The sequence below is a fragment of the Alligator sinensis genome, unplaced genomic scaffold (genome assembly GCF_000455745.1).
Source record: "Alligator sinensis unplaced genomic scaffold, ASM45574v1 scaffold1295_1, whole genome shotgun sequence".
Classification (NCBI taxonomy): domain Eukaryota; kingdom Metazoa; phylum Chordata; order Crocodylia; family Alligatoridae; genus Alligator; species Alligator sinensis.
This window is the reverse complement of record NW_005841880.1, coordinates 548,605-555,370: the sequence shown is the minus strand read 5'-3', so window position 1 is coordinate 555,370 and position 6,766 is coordinate 548,605. Positions and strand designations below refer to the sequence as shown.

The following is a 6,766-nucleotide window of genomic DNA, read 5'->3' as shown; positions in this document are numbered from 1 at the left end:
CCGTCGGGTACAGCAGTAATGTAGGGACGGCCACTTATGAACTGGGAAAGCCACCGTCACGTGGAAACTCGTTTCTGTCCTGTGTTGTACACTAGGCGTCTGCAGTGAGCGGGGCGGCCTGAGAAAGGGGTGCTTGGGGAGAGTGATACCTACTCTTAGCAGGAGGTAAGAGTCATTGCTGCCAACACAGCCGAGCCGTCTGTAAATGATCTCCATCGTCATCGTCCTTGAGGCTCTACTTATGTGGAATCGGAAAGAAGACGCGAGCCACTTCCAGTTCCTTTAGCACGTGTAACGCCCAAACTGAGCGCAGGGCTGAGCCAGATCTGCTACTGCACGAGCCGGCGGGAGCGATGAGAGAGCCCCTGAACAAGCCGCTGGACCAGCTCGTGGAGGGGCGCGTGGTGCTGATTGTGTGTGGTGGGGGGTTGTGAGCCTTAAGTACCTGCCATGTTGTAGCTGTATTGGTCTAGAGGAAAAAGCAACTGGGACTCAAGCTAGAGGGGATATCTTTTATTAGACCAACTAGATTTTGGCACAAAAAAAAAATCTTTTAATGGCGAGCTTTCAGGCGTGTGCACCCTTCATCACTCATAGGAGAAAAGATTGTAAAAGCTCTCCTGAGTAGAAATGAAAGTGCATGTTTCATAAGAGAGTTAAAGGCGCCATTAAAGAATTTATTTTTTTTTTTTTGTTGCAAAAATCTAGTTGGTTTAATAAAAGAGATCCCCTCTACCACGAGTCCTGATTGCTTTTTATGTCCCGGGGGCATCTGCTGGAGACTGTCCCTGAGGTTGCTGAAGGTAGCATTTGGCTAGGGAGGGCAGAAACTTCTACTTGTGAGTGAACGGTGCGCAGATTCCCCCCCACCCCCCAAGTGTTGCAGGAGAAGGTCTATATTTGACGCTTCCAGGGATGTCTGTCGCTCCGCTGGCTCCCATGCTGGGTTTTAACTTGCATCACCATCGGCTCATGCTGCTTGCCAATGTACTGACTCCTTCTCCGCCTCTCTTAATCCATTCGCTGGGGCTGATGGAGAGAACAGACTCCCGCGTGTTCGCACTGTCCCCCGGAGACCTGATGTCACATCTGCGGAGGGAGGAGAAGGGTGCTGACGTCTGCTCTTGCCCTACAAGGCTCAGCTGGTCGTGAAAGGATTTCTGTAGCCTTCTGTCACAAGGGCAGCTGATCTCAAGAGCTGGCCTTTATACTGCGATCCTTGTGTCAAGTTCCTGGGGGCGGCAGGGCCCAAGATCCACTCCGGGCCTCGCCATTCATTGATCCAAAGCACGTGATCACTCCCAACTGGATTCAGTCACGGGGCAGCTGAGACTTCTGAAATCCAGGGCCGATGGGAATAAACTGCTCTTACTTAAAGGGCTATTGAGAGTTTGGGATGAAAGATGGGCCAAGGTTTTAGTCTACAAATAGGCATTTTGCATATTCAGAAAGGGCTGTTAGCACGTTTTGTTCCGACAAAGCTCTCGAGCACAGCGCAGTTTTTATGTTTTCTCCAAGTAGTGTCACTCCAAATCCAAGTCTGGGCAGTTAAGCAGCTATAGTAAATTGCAGTGCAAAATCAGATATTTTTGAAGAGGGTTTTATTGTTTGGCGCTGCATCCTGCAATCCAAATGACTTTTATCCTTGACTAGCACAGAGTGAAGGAACTGGGATGCCAGAGCCAGGGGCTCTGTAGCTGCCACTGCCGTTGCATTGTGCATCTGCTGGGATGGGCGAGTGCCGTGGTACGCCTTATTGCATAGGCTTTTGTCAGCGCGGTTGTGAAAATAAAGCAAGTTCTATATGGCCAGAGGGAGATGTTCTGTCTTGCAGAGGCATGTTCCAGCAAATAACAATAATACATGTATAGCTGAGCAGAGGGCCTTGGGCAACGAGGTTCTTCCATTATTGTCTAATGGCCAGAACGAGGCCGCTTCCACGTTGCTTCGTGTTGAAGCGAACCCAGGCAGGGTTATTACCGCACTGTGGCTTTTCCAGTTTATTAAAGATATTTGTTTCCGCTCGTCCCGGGCTGATGTCCCTCTACCTCGGCTGGTTTCTCTCTGCGCATTAAGCCTGCTCCGGCTCTCGTTCGGGGGGTAAAGCAAGAAAGGCAGCCGAGCAGAAAAGGCGAACGAGGATGAAGCATATGGTGCTTCTGACGCAGTTTCCACTCCATGCCCGGTGTGTGGGGCCTTGTGGGCTTTCCACGTGTTCGTGGTGGCAGGAAACAGCGGCAGCTTCTACGTACCAAAATGGGTTGATTTAGCCCCGTCTTGGTCCGTGCTTTCTCCTTGCAGCCTTCGGAAGCTGGGTCCTGCCTGCATTACGGTTTTCAAGGGCATTGCACGTGCGAGGTTCAGCGCGGATCCGCGACCTTGGGGGCTGCTCTTGCGTGCAGCTCCTGGTTCACCCGAAATCCCTTGTGACCTGTGCGGTGGCGGGGGTTTGTCCTGGGCTGTGTCTGGACCATGGGGACCCAAGAGCCGGGGCTTGAGATCAGGACGATATGGAGCCCTTTCCCATCTGATTTGTAGCATGCTTTGGATCTCCACCTGCCTGGTTTTCCCCCTTGAACCGTCTGAATGACGTGTGACCATGCGTACTTCGGCATGTCGAAGGCAGCAGCATTCTGCCCTCCAACAAAGGTGACACTCCCTCGATCCAGATCAAGGGCGACCGCTTCTTTTGTTTCCCGAGATCCCGTCTCCGCTGCAGTGGAAACACGGTGGAGCCGCAGCCGGAATAAGCAAGCACCCCGGGCTTCCTGGCGACTCGAACTAATGACTCCTTTGACTCGAAATGCATCACTGCTTTAGCGTGTCAAGCCAGCCCGCCGACCATGCACTAGCCTCTTTTTTTTTTCTTTCTCCTTTCTCTTTACTGTTAATCATTAAGGACACAAACGACTCCCTGTAGGAAGCCAGCCCTGCAGTCGCTTGCCATCACATGAGCTCACAGCATCTGTATTTTTTTGAACTGTTGCCATGAAAACAGATTGCAGAATCGCAAGTAATGGCACGGTGAGGCGGTGGCCTAGCAAGCCACCAGTAGCGTGGCTCGGCATGACAATGTGTTTGTTTTTTTTTCCAATGACAGGCAGCAAAGCAAAACTCGCAGAGACTTTTCGGGTAAAATGACGGCTTTGCTCCATGTTCATTTACCTTGATTGCAGTTAATGTGTGTTGAGAGGTAGGTGCCTTTCGTCTTATCAGGGGTGTAAGTTGTAGCTGTGAGAGCACACACCAACTGCAGGTGCTTCCTCAGCTTGACGAAGGGCTTTTAAACCCGATTTGGTAAGAAAAATGTTTCCAACTATTTAAGTTGGTCTGATAAAAGATAGCAGGTTCACCCAAAGAAACTTGTCTGCCTTCAGTCTTATCTATGCTTTCCTTTCAACGATGAGTGTGTTGGTGTATACTGGTTTCAGATGGCCACCAGGATTTATCACCCTGCACTCTTGGTACTGATGGCAGCAATGCAGTCGCCCTTTCACATTAGCAGTCCCACCTTATTCCCTGGAAATGATCACCGGTCTGAACTGCACAGGTTTCCTTGTTCCTCTCTGACCGCAGCATGGCTTGAGTCGCGATCGCTCCTGCAACGCCAAGATGTGGCCTGAGGACTGAGTTCCCAATACCTACTCTGACCTCTCTCCAGTCTTGGAGATCTCATTTTAAGACTGAGAGCTCTTCCAATGGATGTCACAAAGAGAGGTGATGGGCGGGGAGACAGGACTACTCTATTACATCCTTTCCTTCCCGAAAGATTTGGGTTTGCACCTTGCTGCTCCTCCCAGTACCGAAAAGAGATGAGATGGCAATCAGGGCTCCAGCCTCTGAGGAATCATGTTGGCCAACCAGCCCTTGAAAATATAAGACTTTGGTGTTTCCTTGCTATCCTGGATTGAGCATTTCGGCACACAAAACTATGGACGTCACGCAGTGCAAATCTTTGCCATGTTGGAGCTAATGCCAAAGCTGTGGTCAGGCATGTTTGAGTCAAACACTGCAGAGATCCTTGAGCAGAAGAGCAAGACTCCACTAGTAAATCCCTCTTCTCCGTTGGTTTTTCTTTCCCCCCAGAGAAGCAGATATTGAGCTGCACACTTCTAAAATATTAAACCAATCCATTTGCATACAGAGTGTATCATGTGGGGGCTTGAAGCCTTGACGGGCTGGCTTGGCTGGATGCGGTCTTGCCCAACTGGACTGTGATTTTTGGAAAAGAAATGTCTAGACAACGTACTTTACTTTGTGGAGTACGCTTTGTTTGACTCAAAATGACATTGGGTTTCCTTACCTAAATGTCATTGTGAACGATTGCTGGGTTGTTGGCCTAAGGGCCTAGGCAGGCCAGGCTCTGTGGGTAGAGGTGATCTCTTTTATTAGGTCAGCTCAATAGTTGGAAACAAGTTCTTCACAAGCTTTTGGGCACAAACACCCATCTTCAGGCATTGGCAGACTCTGCTGGTCTGAGATCTCCAAGGAATGAGAAAAGCTAAAAGCGTGGCAGGATGTCAGTGAGAATGGGTAGAAATTAGGAAGGCAAAAGGTAAAGTGGGGAAAGGAGGGGGGATAAAAAGCCAAAGGTGGGTCAAGGAGACTGTACAGTAATAATGATTCAAGGTAGAAAAGAGGCTGTGTGAGAAAAAGGAAATTAGGAAGACAAAGAGCAGAAAAGGAGGGGAGAAAAAGGGGCAAGGGGAGGTAAAGTGTAAAAGGTCAGGTGGATTTTTTTTTTTTTTTCTTTCTACATCATCGGGCTTAAAAGAAGTGCGTCTTTGGCACAAGCACTGTGTGGGAGAAGCGAGTGCAATGCTATGGAAGCGCTGGCCTGTGGCTAAGTCTTCATTCCTTTCTAAGACCAGGTCTCCAGGGGAAGCCTTTGTTATTCTGGCTGATCTCTCCGAGCTCTGTCCTTCGTGTTTGGAAAAGCAAAATGCGTGTGCGTGACCAAGTCCTTGGTATTCGTATTGCCCTTGTCAGCAGAAGGGAAGTCATCTGTGATGCCACAGTGGATGACTGATTAAGCACTCGGAGGATTTGCTCATTCCTTACTTGCCTGATGATGGATTTTAGAAAAATATTTGGGTTTTTATGCCAGGGTTTCTTGTGGGGAGGGAGCCATCTGCCGGCGTGACTGAGAAGGACAGAGGCTCAGCTCTAGCTTTGCATCCATTGCAGTCAGCATCAGGACCCAGAGAGCTTCCAGAGCAGCGGCGTCTGGTGGCTGCTTGCCCAGCCTGACTCTGACCACTGGGGACCATTACTTTGTCAGGATTCGGCCCTCGGAGTCCCTGGAGCTGGCAGACCATGGGCTGTGAACGGCAGTGGGTGTGGGTGAGAGCGGCCGGAGGTGCCAGGGGGGTGGAAGGCTGAGTCCCTGGGCTCCCCCAGGCAGGCAGGCCGCTGGTGAAGGTGTGCAGGGCAGCAGGGGAGGCGTTTGGAGTTCAGAGACCTGTTTTTTTTTTTGTAGGATTAAACTGAGGCAAGGGTCATTTTATGCAGGGTTAAGCCTCCTGCCTCTCCTCTCCTTGGATGAGCCAGCTAGGGTAAGGGTAGGGGATAAAAATGGGGTGGAAAACCATGGCTGAGTATATTCGGGGCACCACCCCAACCCATGCATTCCAGTGGCAGGTTGACATGTAGCCTGAACAGGCCTGGCCGGGCACCGAGTCAACACCTGTTCATTCCTAACAAATATTTAAGTCTAATTTAATTTTCAGTAAGGGTCAGTATTGCCCTTACCTTTCCAGACAACCTCTGTTCTGTCAGTGCCCAGAAGCTGTCTCATGTACGTGGCTGGTGTGTCCGTGCCCATCATTTGATAGGTGCCAGCTGGGCATGAAATGCAGTATCTGGTTGGGTCCTTCAGCCCGATGCAGGAATACGGCACAGGCTGTTACATACTGATCACTGCAAATTCTTTTCTGTCCTCTCTCCTAGGAAGTGTCATCTTTCGAGCCACTGAAAGCAGCTGCCTCGGTGCGGAAAACCGTTGCTTTGACCTCTGAACAGGTATGTTTTATGTACCAGTATGTGACGAAACACCCTAAGCACCCGCCTGCCTTTTACCTTTAGGTTTAACCTGTGCCTCTGTTTTAGCTCCTCGGTGTGCTCAGTGGCTTGCAGAGCATGGCAGCAGCAGGATGAGAATCCAATCAGATAATTTACCAAAAGCCTAAGGCTGTTCCCATCACTTGCTGGCTGTCCTTGAGCTTGCAGTCTGTATTGGCAGAGGGTGATCTGTGCTGTGCTGTCCTCCTGGAAAGCTGTGGGTGTGGGTGGAAAGAGCAGTGATGCCGGCAGGGAGGGGAAGGTCACAGCTCTATCCTGACAAGACTGTCTGTGTGGCCTGATCCTGCGGCCTAATGTGTGGCCGTGCTGTTTTTCCTGGTGCAGCACAGGCGTGCCGTGGCCGCGACACCCAGCTGCATACACCGTATATTTATGTGACAGCAGGGAACATCTGGTCTTAACATAAACTTTCCGGACTCTGTGCAGGGGTGCTTTCACCGCCTCTCCTGTGCGTCCGGCAATTACCTTCTAAAGCTCCACGTATTGAGTTCAGGCTCTGTCCCTAAATACTTGTCGCACTGTTTCCTGACTGCTTTTCTTTGGCTCATGCATTTTATGTAGAGTACATCAGCTAATTGTGACCACACTTCAAGTATCCCCTTATTAAGGGATGGCTGAAAGGATCCCAGTTTTGATGTAAGAGCATAAATGTGGTCGATCTTGGCTTCTTAAGAGAGCGCCAAGC

The 6,766-nt window shown here is 50.3% G+C and overlaps 1 protein-coding gene across 2 annotated transcripts in view; it reads left to right on the top strand.

Moving 5' to 3' along the window:
- The first annotated feature begins 5,949 nt into the window (after positions 1-5,949).
- GNG7 (G protein subunit gamma 7) overlaps positions 5,950-6,766 on the top strand; it is a 92,042-nt gene continuing 91,225 nt past the window's right edge. For both annotated transcript variants that reach the window (XM_014528016.1, XM_014528014.1), the window contains exon 1: positions 5,950-6,021. The gene's annotated coding sequence lies outside the window, so the exon portion shown is untranslated. The remainder of the gene's footprint in view (positions 6,022-6,766) is intronic.